We start from the raw sequence: 12,321 nt of genomic DNA, 5'->3' as shown, positions 1-12,321 counted from the left end.
GCTTTTTCAAGAGAGGCTTTATTACTGCCACTTTTAGTGAGTTTGGTACACATCCGGTGGATAGAGAACTATGTGTATGTTTTCCATTCCTGTCTGCACCTCTCCCTGTAAGCTTCACAGACGCTCCCCTTGGCTGCAACCCTTCTAGTTTAGTGTACCCTGCGAGCACAACCCATGTGCAATTGCGGGTCTCTGGCAGCGTTTGAAACTGCCGATCTGCGGTCGAGAATGCTTAGTTCATCTCAGCCTATGCTGCCCTTCAGTCCCTAAACGTTTTGGCCCTGATGGAGACATGGATCACCCCAGAGAACGCTGAGTTCATCTCAGCCTACGCTGACCTTCAGTCCCTTGACTTTTTGGCCCTGATGGAGACATGGATCACCCCAGAGAACACTGAGTTCATCTCAGCCTATGCTGACCTTCAGTCCCTAAACGTTATGGCCCTGATGGAGACATGGATCACACAAGAGAACACTGCTTCTCCAGCTGCTCTTTCTCCATCTGACTAGGTTTTCTCTCATAGTCCGAGAGCATCTGGTCATCGCGGTGGTGGCACAGGTCTACTCATTTCTCCAAAGTGGAGATTTTCTCTTTTCTCCCGCTCTTACCTGTCCATCTTCTCAGTTGAATTCCATGCTGTCACTGTCCCTTGTCCACTCAAGCTTAACATTGTTGTCATCTATCGCCCACCAGTCGCCCTTGGAGAGTTCCTCAATGAGCTTAACACCTTGATAAGCTAATTTCCTGACGATGGCTCATCGCTTTTCGTACTTGGCGACTTCAACCTCCCGACATCTGCCTTCGATTAATTTCTTTCCAACTATCTCTTTGCCCTCCTTTCCTAATTTGACCTCCCCCCAATCCCCTCCAACTCACAAGGCAGGCAATACTCTTGATCTCATCTTTACCATAGGCTGCTTGGCTACTAATCTCACTGCAACCCCCATCCAGGTCTCTGATCACTACTTTGTTTCCTTTTCTGTCTCCCTTTCCTCCAACCCTAAACACTTTGCCCCTACCTAGATGGTCATGCGACATCGCAATCTTCGCTCTCTCTCTCCCACTAATCTCTCTTCTTCTATCCTATCATCTCTCCCTTCTGTTAATTCGTGTCCCTTCTGTCTCCTGATTCTGCCTCTTCAACCCTACTCTCCTCCCTTTCCGCATCCTATGAATCGCACTGTCCCCTTTCCTTCCGGCTGGCTCGGCCCTCCACTCCTGCTATGTGGCTAAGTGACTCATTGCGAGCTTACAGAACAGGGCTGCGGGCAGCTGAGCAAAAATGGAGGAAAACTACACTTCTGGAGGACCTATCATCCTTCCAGTCCCTCCTCTCTACCTTCTCTTCCTCTGTATCTGCTGCTAAAGCCTTAGGAAACTCTTTTCCACCTTCTCCTCCCTCTTGAATCCTCCACACCCTCCCTCCTCCCTCTCTGCGGACGACTTTGTCAACCACTTTGAAAAAAAGGTTGACGACATCCACTACTCATTCACTCAGCCTATTGAGTCCACTGGTCTCACTCACACAGAACTATCCTACGCCTTGACCTCTTTCTCCCCTCTCTCTCCCGAGGACATCCTGCAACTAGTGAGGTCTGGCCGCCCGGCTACTTGCCCGCTCGACCCCATCACCTCCTCCCTTCTCCAGACCATCTCTGGATGGAGACCTCCCATTCCTCGCTTCCCTCAACTCATCCCTGACCACTGGCTGCGTCCCCTCTGACTTCAAAATGGCCTGAGTTGCTCCCCTCCTTTATCCCTTCTTTATTTTCTTTCCAAAACACTCGAGCGTGTAGCCTTTGATTAACTTTCTCGTTATCTCTCTCAGAACGATCTTCTTGACCCCAACCAGTCAGGCTTCAAGACGAGTCACTCAACCGAGACTGCTCTTCTGTGTCACGGAGGCTCGCCGCACTGCCAAAGCTGGCTCTCTCTCCTCTGTTCTCACCCTCCTAGATCTATCCACTGCCTTTTTACACTGTGAACCATCAGATCCTCCTTTCCACCCTCTCAGGGCTGGGCGTCTCAGGCTAAGCACACTCTTGGATTGCTTCCTGCCTGGCAGGCTGCTCCTACCACGTGTCGTGGAGAGGATCTGTGTCTGCCCCACATACTCTCACTACTGGTGTCCCCCAGGGCTCGGATCTAGATCCTCTCCTCTTCTCTCTATACACCAAGCCACTCAGATCCATCATATCCTCACATGGACTTTCCTATCATTGCTATGCGGATGACACTCAACTACTTTTCTCCTTCCCCCCTTCTGACACGCAGGTGGTGACACGCATCTCTGTGTGCCTGACAGATATCTCAACTTGGATGTTGGCCCACCACCTCAAGCTCAACCTCGACCAGTCGGAACTGCTCTTCCTCCTGGGGAAGGCCCGCTCAAAGACCTCCATCACGGCTGACAACTCCACACTGTCATCCTCCCAGAGTGCAAAGAACCTTGGCGTGACCCTGGACAACACTCTTTCGTTCTCTGCAAACATCAAAGCAGTGACCCACTCCTACAGGTTCATGCTCTACAACATCCGCAGAGTACGACCCTACCTCACACAGGAAGCGGCGCAGGTCCTAATCCAGGAACTTGTCCTCTCTCGTCTGGACTACTGCAACTCGCTTTTGCCTGGGCTCCCCGCTTGTGCCATCAAACCCCTGCAACTTATCCAGAACGCAGAAGCCTGCCTGGTTTTCAACCTTCCCGAGTTATCTCATGTCACCCCGCTCCTCCGCACACTCCACTGGCGTCCAGTCGAAGCTCGCATCCACTATAAGACCATGGTGCTTACCTACGGAGCAGCAAGAGGAACTGCCCCTCCCTACCTTCAGGCTACGCTCAAACTCTACACCCCAACCTGAGCACTCCGTTCTGCCACCTCTGGTCTCTTGGCCCTCCCACCCCTATGGGAGGGCAGCTCCCTATCAGCCCAGTCCAAGCTCTTCTCTGTCCTGTCACCCCAATGGTGGAACCAGCTTCCCACTGAAACAGGGACAGCAGAGTCCCTGCCCATCTTCTGAAAACATCTGAAACCCTCGACTTCTTCAAACAGTATCCTAAATCATCCTCCTCCTGACATCGACCCCCTCCCCCCTCACACCCCCCTTCTAGCTCTGACTACTGACAGCTACGTTATTCAGGAAAAAATGTACTTTCTAGTACTGTGTGGTTGTCCCACCTAGCTATCTTAAGATGTATACACTAACTGTAAGGGGCTCTGTGGTAATGTATCAATACTCTGGATCGATCAACTCTTCAACAGTCATTGAGTCTGGCACTTGAGACTACAGGGGCTCTGTGGTAATGTATCAATACTCTGGATCGATCAACTCTTCAACAGTCATTGAGTCTGGCACGCGAGACTACAGGGGCTCTGTGGTAATGTATCAATACTCTGGATTGATCAACTCTTCAACAGTCATTGAGTCTGGCACGCGAGACTACAGGGGCTCTGTGGTAATGTATCAATACTCTGGATCGATCAACTCTTCAACAGTCATTGAATCTGGCACGCGAGACTACAGGGGCTCTGTGGTAATGTATCAATACTCTGGATCGATCAACTCTTCAACAGTCATTGAGTCTGGCACGCGAGACTACAGGGGCTCTGTGGTAATGTATCAATACTCTGGATCCATGAACTCTTCAACAGTCATTGAATCTGGCACGCCAGACTACAGGGGCTCTGCCCTGTATTGTGGTAATGTCTTAATACTATGGCCACTGCCCTATAAAGGAAATACAGCATTATACTGGGTGAATGATTTCTGGACAGATGCTTTGAGTCTTTTTCAGAAGGATTCAAACAGGTACAGCATACCCAGTGGGCAAAACCTGTTGATATGATGTCATTTTTAACCAGTTTTGTTCCCTGCTTAGGTTCCACCTGATCCAAAGGATACGTGTAAAGGCACAAGCTTTAAAATGCCTCTCGTATCAATACCCATGTTTACTTGACAACACATGTAAGTCTAACCCTTTAGTCGTAGCCTGACAAAACTGAGTCTTAGTTACTGTGTTGTGGAAGGAGTTGGTTTACGAGGTGGCTTCATAGCTCCGAAAAACCCTTCCTCTCTTCTCATCACTTCTGATAAGTGTCTATCTGTCAGGGCTTACGATAAGCGTCACCCGGGCTGCCAGACCACAGGCTCAGCTGTATATAGACCGCAGTCAACTCGGGTGGTGTTTCTTAGTAAGCAACCCAACCCAGGACTGCTAGGATGTAGCATACAAAGGGGCTTCACAGCACAAACCACCTGTGTGTTTTACCTTGTACTGTTCAGGGCCCTGAAGGTACAGTAAATGGACTGTGTCTATCTAAAATGAAACCAAGAATGAATGAATGCAGAAGCTACAACTTATGTCCTGTATGTCGGCATTGACACTCAGTATGTTAATAAGATACGCTGGATTAGACCGAGTACGGCAGCCGCAGCTCTCTCTCTCTCTCTCTCTCTCTCTCTCTCTCTCTCTCTCTCTCTCTCTCTCTGTCTCTCTCTCTCTCTCTCTCTCTCTCTCTCTCTCTCTCTCTCTCTGTCTCTCTCTCTCTCTCTGTCTCTCTCTCTCTCTCTGTCTCTCTCTCTCTCTCTCTCTCTCTCTCTCTCTTTCTCTCTCTCTCTCTCTCTCTCTCTCTCTCTCTCTCTCTCTCTCTCTCTCTCTCTCTCTCTCTCTCTCTGTCTATCTCTCTCTCTCTCTCAATTCAATTCAAGGGGCTTTATTGGCATGGGAAACATGTGTTAACATTGCCAAAGCAAGTGAGGTAGATATTATACAAAAGTGAAATAAACAATACAAATTAACAGTAAACATTACACATACAGAAGTTTCAAAACAATAAAGACATTACAAATGTTATATTATATATATACAGTGTTGTAACAATGTACAAATGGTTAAAGCACACAAGTTAAAATAAATAAGCATAAATATGGGTTGTATTTACAATGGTGTTTGTTCTTCACTGGTTGCCCTTTTCTTGTGGCAACAGGTCACAAATCTTGCTGCTGTGATGGCACACTGTGGAATTTCTCCCAGTAGATATGGGAGTTTATCAAAATTGGATTTGTTTTCAAATTCTTTGTGGATCTGTGTAATCTGAGGGAAATATGTCTCTCTAATATGGTCATACATTGGGCAGGAGGTTAGGAAGTGCAGCTCAGTTTCCACCTCATTTTGTGGGCAGTGTGCACATAGCCTGTCTTCTCTTGAGAGCCATGTCTGCCTACGGCGGCCTTTCTCAATAGCAAGGCTATGCTCACTGAGTCTGTACATAGTCAAAGCTTTCCTTAAGTTTGGGTCAGTCACAGTGGTCAGGTATTCTGCCACTGTGTACTCTCTGTTTAGGGCCAAATAGCATTCTAGTTTGCTCTGTTTTTTTGTTAATTCTTTCCAATGTGTCAAGTAATTATCTTTTTGTTTTCTCATGATTTGGTTGGGTCTAATTGTGCTGTTGTCCTGGGGCTCTGTGGGGTGTGTTTGTGTTTGTGAACAGAGCCCTAGGACCAGCTTGCTTAGGGGACTCTTCTCCAGGTTCATCTCTCTGTAGGTGATGGCTTTGTTATGGAAGGTTTGGGAATCGCTTCCTTTTAGGTGGTTGTAGAATTTAACGGCTCTTTTCTGGATTTTGATAATTAGTGGGTATCGGCCTAATTCTGCTCTGCATGCATTATTTGGTGTTCTACGTTGTACACGGAGGATATTTTTGCAGAATTCTGCATGCAGAGTCTCAATTTGGTGTTTGTCCCATTTTGTGAAATCTTGGTTGGTGAGCGGACCCCAGACCTCACAACCATAAAGGGCAATGTGCTCTATGACTGATTCAAGTATTTTTAGCCAGATCCTAATTGGTATGTTGAAATTTATGTTCCTTTTGATGGCATAGAAGGCCCTTCTTGCCTTGTCTCTCAGATCGTTCACAGCTTTGTGGAAGTTACCTGTGGTGCTGATGTTTAGGCCGAGGTATGTATAGTTTTTTGTGTGCTCTAGGGCAACGGTGTCTAGATGGAATTTGTGGTCCTGGTGACTGGACCTTTTTTGGAACACCATTATTTTGGTCTTACTGAGATTTACTGTCAGGGCCCAGGTCTGACAGAATCTGTGCAGAAGATCTAGGTGCTGCTGTAGGCCCTCCTTGGTTGGTGACAGAAGCACCAGATCATCAGCAAACAGTAGACATTTGACTTCGGATTCTAGTAGGGTGAGACCGGGTGCTGCAGACTGTTCTAGTGCCCGCGCCAATTCGTTGATATATATGTTGAAGAGGGTGGGGCTTAAGCTGCATCCCTGTCTCACCCCACGACCCTGTGTGAAGAAATGTGTGTGTTTTTTGCCAATTTTAACCGCACACTTGTTGTTTGTGTACATGGATTTTATAATGTCGTATGTTTTACCCCCAACACCACTTTCCATCAATTTGTATAGCAGACCCTCATGCCAAATTGAGTCGAAGGCTTTTTTGAAATCAACAAAGCATGAGAAGACTTTGCCTTTGTTTTGGTTTGTTTGGTTGTCAATTAGGGTGTGTAGGGTGAATACATGGTCTGTTGTACGGTAATTTGGTAAAAAGCCAATTTGACATTTGCTCAGTACATTGTTTTCATTGAGGAAATGTACGAGTCTGCTGTTAATGATAATGCAGAGGATTTTCCCAAGGTTACTGTTGACGCATATTCCACGGTAGTTATTGGGGTCAAATTTGTCTCCACTTTTGTGGATTGGGGTGATCAGTCCTTGGTTCCAAATATTGGGGAAGATGCCAGAGCTAAGGACGATGTTAAAGAGTTTTAGTATAGCCAATTGGAATTTGTTGTCTGTATATTTGATCATTTCATTAAGGATACCATCAACACCACAGGCCTTTTTGGGTTGGAGGGTTTTTATTTTGTCCTGTAACTCATTCAAGGTAATTGGAGAATCCAGTGGGTTCTGGTAGTCTTTAATAGTTGATTCTAGGATTTGTATTTGATCATGTATATGTTTTTGCTCTTTATTCTTTGTTATAGAGCCAAAAAGATTGGAGAAGTGGTTTACCCATACATCTCCATTTTGGATAGATAATTCTTCGTTGTTGTTTGTTTAGTGTTTTCCAATTTTCCCAGAATTGGTTAGAGTCTATGGAGTCTTCAATTACATTGAGCTGATTTCTGACGTGCTGTTCCTTCTTTTTCCGTAGTGTATTTCTGTATTGTTTTAGTGATTCACCATAGTGAAGGCGTAGACTCAGGTTTTCCGGGTCTCTATGTTTTTGGTTGGACAGGTTTCTCAATTTATTTCTTAGATTTTTGCATTCTTTATCAAACCATTTGTCATTGTTGTTCATTTTCTTCGGTTTTCTATTTGAGATTTTTAGATTTGATAGGGAAGCTGAGAGGTCAAATATACTGTTAAGATTTTCTACTGCCAAGTTTACACCTTCACTATTGCAGTGGAACATTTTACCCAGGAAGTTGTCTAAAAGGGATTGAATTTGCTGTTGCCTAATTGTTTTTTGGTAGGTTTCCAAACTGCATTCCTTCCATCTATAGCATTTCTTAATGTTACTCAGTTCCTTTGGCTTTGATGCCTCATGATTGAGTATTGCTCTGTTCAAGTAGACTGTGATTTTGCTGTGGTCTGATAGGGGTGTCAGTGGGCTGACTGTGAACGCTCTGAGAGACTCTGGGTTGAGGTCAGTGATAAAGTAGTCTACAGTGCTACTGCCAAGAGATGAGCTATAGGTGAACCTACCATAGGAGTCCCCTCGAAGCCTACCATTGACTATGTACATACCCAGCGTGCGACAGAGCTGCAGGAGTTGTGACCCGTTTTTGTTGGTTATGTTGTCATAGTTGTGCCTAGGTGGGCATATGGGGGAGGGAATGCTGTCACCTCCAGGTAGGTGTTTGTCCCCCTGTGTGCTGAGGGTGTCAGGTTCCTGTCCAGTTCTGGCATTTAGGTCGCCACAGACTAATACATGTCCCTGGGCCTGGAAATGATTGATTTCCCCCTCCAGGATGGAGAAGCTGTCTTTATTAAAGTATGGGGATTCTAGTGGGGGGATATAGGTAGCACACAGGAGGACATTTTTCTCTGTTAAGATAATTTCCTTTTGAATTTCTAGCCAAATGTAAAATGTTCCTGTTTTGATTAATTTAATGGAGTGAGTTAGGTCTGCTCTATACCAAATTAGCATTCCCCCGGAGTCCCTTCCCTGTTTCACACCTGGTAGTTTGGTGGATGGGACTACCAGCTCTCTGTAACCTAGAGGGCAACCAGTGGGTCCGTCTCCGCTATACCATGTTTCTTGCAGGATGACAATGTCTGCATTACCGATTTCTTTGGTGAAGTCCGGGTTCCTGCTCTTTAGGCCAAAGGCAGATGACCTCAGGCCTTGGATATTCCAGGATGATATAGTGAAGGCTTTTTGTTCCATAAAGTGTACAATGTTGTTGGCCGTGTGGTTTGGCCTCAGGCCAGTAAGTGTGAGCAGAGCCTGCTGAGCATCTGGTACATGCCGTTGGCTTGGGCGAGTGTAAGAGTGGGGGTTGGGCCTGTTTGCCCGCTCACTACCTGGGCGTATGTGTGACCATGTTGATGCCCTCTTTGCGGGGGTGGGGTGCATGGGGTGGGCAGGAGTGGCATAGGTCTGATCTGAGGGGGCCTAATCTCTCTCTCTAATCTCTCTCTCTCTGTCTCTCTCTCTCTCTCTCTGTCTGTCTGTCTCTCTCTCTCTCTCTCTCTCTCTCTCTCTCTCTCTCTCTCTCTCTCTCTCTCTCTCTCTCTCTCTCTCTCTCTCTCTCTCTCTGTCTCCCTCTGTCTCTCTCTCCCTCTGTCTCTCTCTCTCTCTCTCTGTCTCTCTCTCTCTCTGTCTCTCTCTCTGTCTCTCTCTGTCTCTCTCTCTGTCTCTCTCTGTCTCTCTCTCTCTCTCTCTCTCTCTCTCTCTCTCTCTCTCTCTGTCTGTCTCTCTCTGTCTCTCTCTCTCTCTGTCTGTCTGTCTCTCTCTCTGTCTCTCTCTCTCTCTCTCTCTCTCTCTCTCTCTCTCTCTCTCTCTCTCTCTCTCTCTCTCTCTCTCTCTCTCTCTCTCTCTCTCTCTCTCTCTCTCTCCTTGCAGACTGAAAGTGGTGGGCGAGTATCTCAGCAGTTTCAGTCTCACTTTGTCCACATTAAATGCACTCTGCTACAACCAAGGCATGGTAGTGAGTGCAGGACTTCCTCATAATGAAGTTAGGTCCTATACATTCACAATACTGCATGGTAACAGATCTTATCTACTTCATGCAACAAACATTCAAAATACCGCACGGGAACAGATCTTATCTACTTTATACAACAGACGTTCACAATACTGCACGGTAACAGAACTTATCTTTGTATCTAAGAGAGATTCAAACTCCGGAGAGACGATAAGCAGACCAAAAATAAAACTTTCACATGTCCCTTTATTCACAGTATGTGTAACCGTGTTGAGATTACAGTACGATAGTCTGTGGTGAGCCACAGACATTTAGTCCAATAGAAACTAACAGCAAATGATGTTGTTGGTAGCTTTCTGTAATGTTTCATAGCGGTGAGTGGTTCTTCCTGCTTCTAGACATCTTTCTCATGTGATTAAACTCACAGCATCATCCCTTCAGGTGGACTGTTAAGATCTTTTAAACACAAGTTTATTCACTTTAGTGCGTTATATTGGGGTGGCAGGTAGCCTAGCGGTTAGAGCGTTCGGCCAGTCCCTGAAAGGTTGCTGGATCCACTCCCTGAGCTGTCAAGGTAAAAATCTGTCATTCTACCCCTGAACAAGGCAGTTAACCCACTGTTCCCCGGTAGGCCGTCATTGTAAATAAGAATTTGTTCTTAACTGATTTGCTTAGTTAAATAAAGGTAACTTTACATTTTTTTATTTTATTGAATGAATTAATCAATATGGACAATATCTATTCACATGCAGTACAGGCCTACACAGTCATTTACCAATGACTTGTTATTCCCGCTGTAGGGTGACAGGCTGTGTCAATATGATGATAATGGCAGCGTCAACTCTGTGGTTGAAGGTTGGGATACGTGCGTGATACGTCCCAGAGTGGCGCAGCGGTCTAAGGCACTGCATGTCTGTCACTACAGACACCCTGGTTCGATTCCAGGCTGTATCACAACCCGGCCGTGATTGGGAGTCCCATAGGGTGGCGCACAATTGGCCCAGCGTCGTCCGGGTTTGGCCGTGGTAGGCTGTCATTGTAAATAAGAATTTGTTCTTAACTGACTTGGCCTAGTTAAATAATTTTTTACAAATAAATAAACATCAACACAGTCTCATTAGAATATGTCAAAATAGAGACATTTAACCATTGTAGTCATACTGCACGTCACCCATGTTGACATATCAGTTATATATAATTTATGATGGCAGATGCTTGGTTTCTTTACACGACTTCCTGACATGACCTTTACCCTCCCCCCTCTCTCCTCATCTACATAATCGGGGAGACAGTTTGCGGCATTTCCGCGAGCGTTTAACCCATGTGTCACTTCCTTTGCATTGTCAGCAAAGACTGTGTGGGAGAGTACACGTCTCACAGAACAGCTAACAGTGTAAAATGTAAACTAAATATTGTCTAAATTATAGATTGATCAACTTCGAGAGGTCAATTAATCGGTTCTAATGGTCTCATTATTTGTGATATTTAACCATTGTTTTATATATATATTTTTTTATTTCACCTTTATTTTAGCATTAACAATGGAGTGATAGATGTGCAGATGATGATGTGCAAGTAGAGATACTGGGGTGCAAAAGAGCAAGAGGATAAGTAACAATATGGGGATGAGGTAGTTGGGTGTGCTATTTACAAATTGGCTGTGTTCAGGTAGAGTGATCGGTCAGCTGCTCTGACAGCTGATGTTTAGAGAGGGAGAAATAATACTTCAGCTTCAGTGATTTTTGCAGTTCGTTCCTGTCATTGGCAGCAGAGAACTGGAAGGAAAGGTGGCCAAAGGGAGTGTTGGCTTTGGGGATGACCAGTGCAATATACCTGCTGGAGCGCGTGCTACTGGTGGGTGTTGCTATGGTGACCAGTGAGCTGAGTTAAGGCGGGGCTTTACCTAGCATAGACTTATAGATGATCTTGAGCCAGTGGGTTTGGCGACGAATATGTGGTGAGGGCCAGCTAACGAGAGCATACAGGTCGCAGTGGTGGGTAGTATATGGGGCTTTGGTGACAAAACGGATGGCACTGTGATAGACTACATCCAGTTTGCTGAGTAGAGTGTTGGAGGCTATTTTGTAAATGACATCGCCGAAGTCAAGGATCAGTAGGATAGTCAGTTTTACGAGGATATGTTTGGCAGCGTGAGTGAAGAAGACTTTGTTATGTAATAGGAAGTTGTTGCTTCAGGGTGTGCTGAGATGTTGGCCGGGGTAGAGGTAGCCAGGTGGAAAGCATGGCCAGCCGTAGAAAAATGCTTATTGAAATGATCAACCTGGGCGTATGTGAAAATGATCGATTATCGTAGATTTACCGGTGGTGACAATGTTGATCTATACTCAGTGCAGTGGGCAGCTGGGAGGAGATGCTCTTATTCTCCATGGACTTTACAGTGTCCCAAAACTTTTTGGAATTAGTGTTACAGGATGCAAATTTCTCTTTGAAAAAGCTAGACTTTGCTTTCCTAACTGACTGAGTATATTGGTTCCTGTCTTCCCTGAAAAGTTGCATATCGCAGGGGCTATTCAATACTAATGCAGAACGCCACAGGATGTTTTTGTGCTGGTCAAGGGCAGTCAAGTCTGGGGTGAACCAAGGGCTATATCTGCTCTTAGATCTACATTTTTTGAATAGGGCATGCTTATTTAAGACGGTACGGAAAGCACTTTTAAAGAGCAACCAGGCATCCTCTACTGACGGGATGAGGTCAATATCCTTCCAGGATACCCGGGCCAGGTCGATTAGAAAGGCCTGCTCGCTGAAGTGTTTTAGGGAGCATGTGACAGTGATGAGGGGTGGTCGTTTGACCGTGGACCCATTACACACGCAGGCAATGAGGCAATGATCGCTGAGATCCTGGTTGAAGACAGCAGAGGTGTATTTAGAGGGAAGTTGGTCAGGATGATATCTAAGAGGGTGCCCATGGTTACGGATTTAGGGTTGTACCTGGTAGGTTCCTTGATAATTTCTGTTAGATTGAGGGCGTCTAGCTTAGATTGTAGGACGGCCGGGGTGTTAAGTTTAGGTCACCTAACATTACGAACTCTGAAGATAGATGGGGGGCAATCAATTCACAGATGGTGTCCAGGGTACAGCTGGGGGCTGAAGTGGGTCTATAACAAGCGGCAACAGTGAGAGACTTGT

Source organism: Salvelinus alpinus, chromosome 11, assembly GCF_045679555.1.
Source record: "Salvelinus alpinus chromosome 11, SLU_Salpinus.1, whole genome shotgun sequence".
Taxonomy (NCBI): Eukaryota; Metazoa; Chordata; class Actinopteri; order Salmoniformes; family Salmonidae; genus Salvelinus; species Salvelinus alpinus.
The sequence above is the reverse complement of the archived record's forward strand: the minus strand, read 5'-3'. Positions refer to the sequence as shown.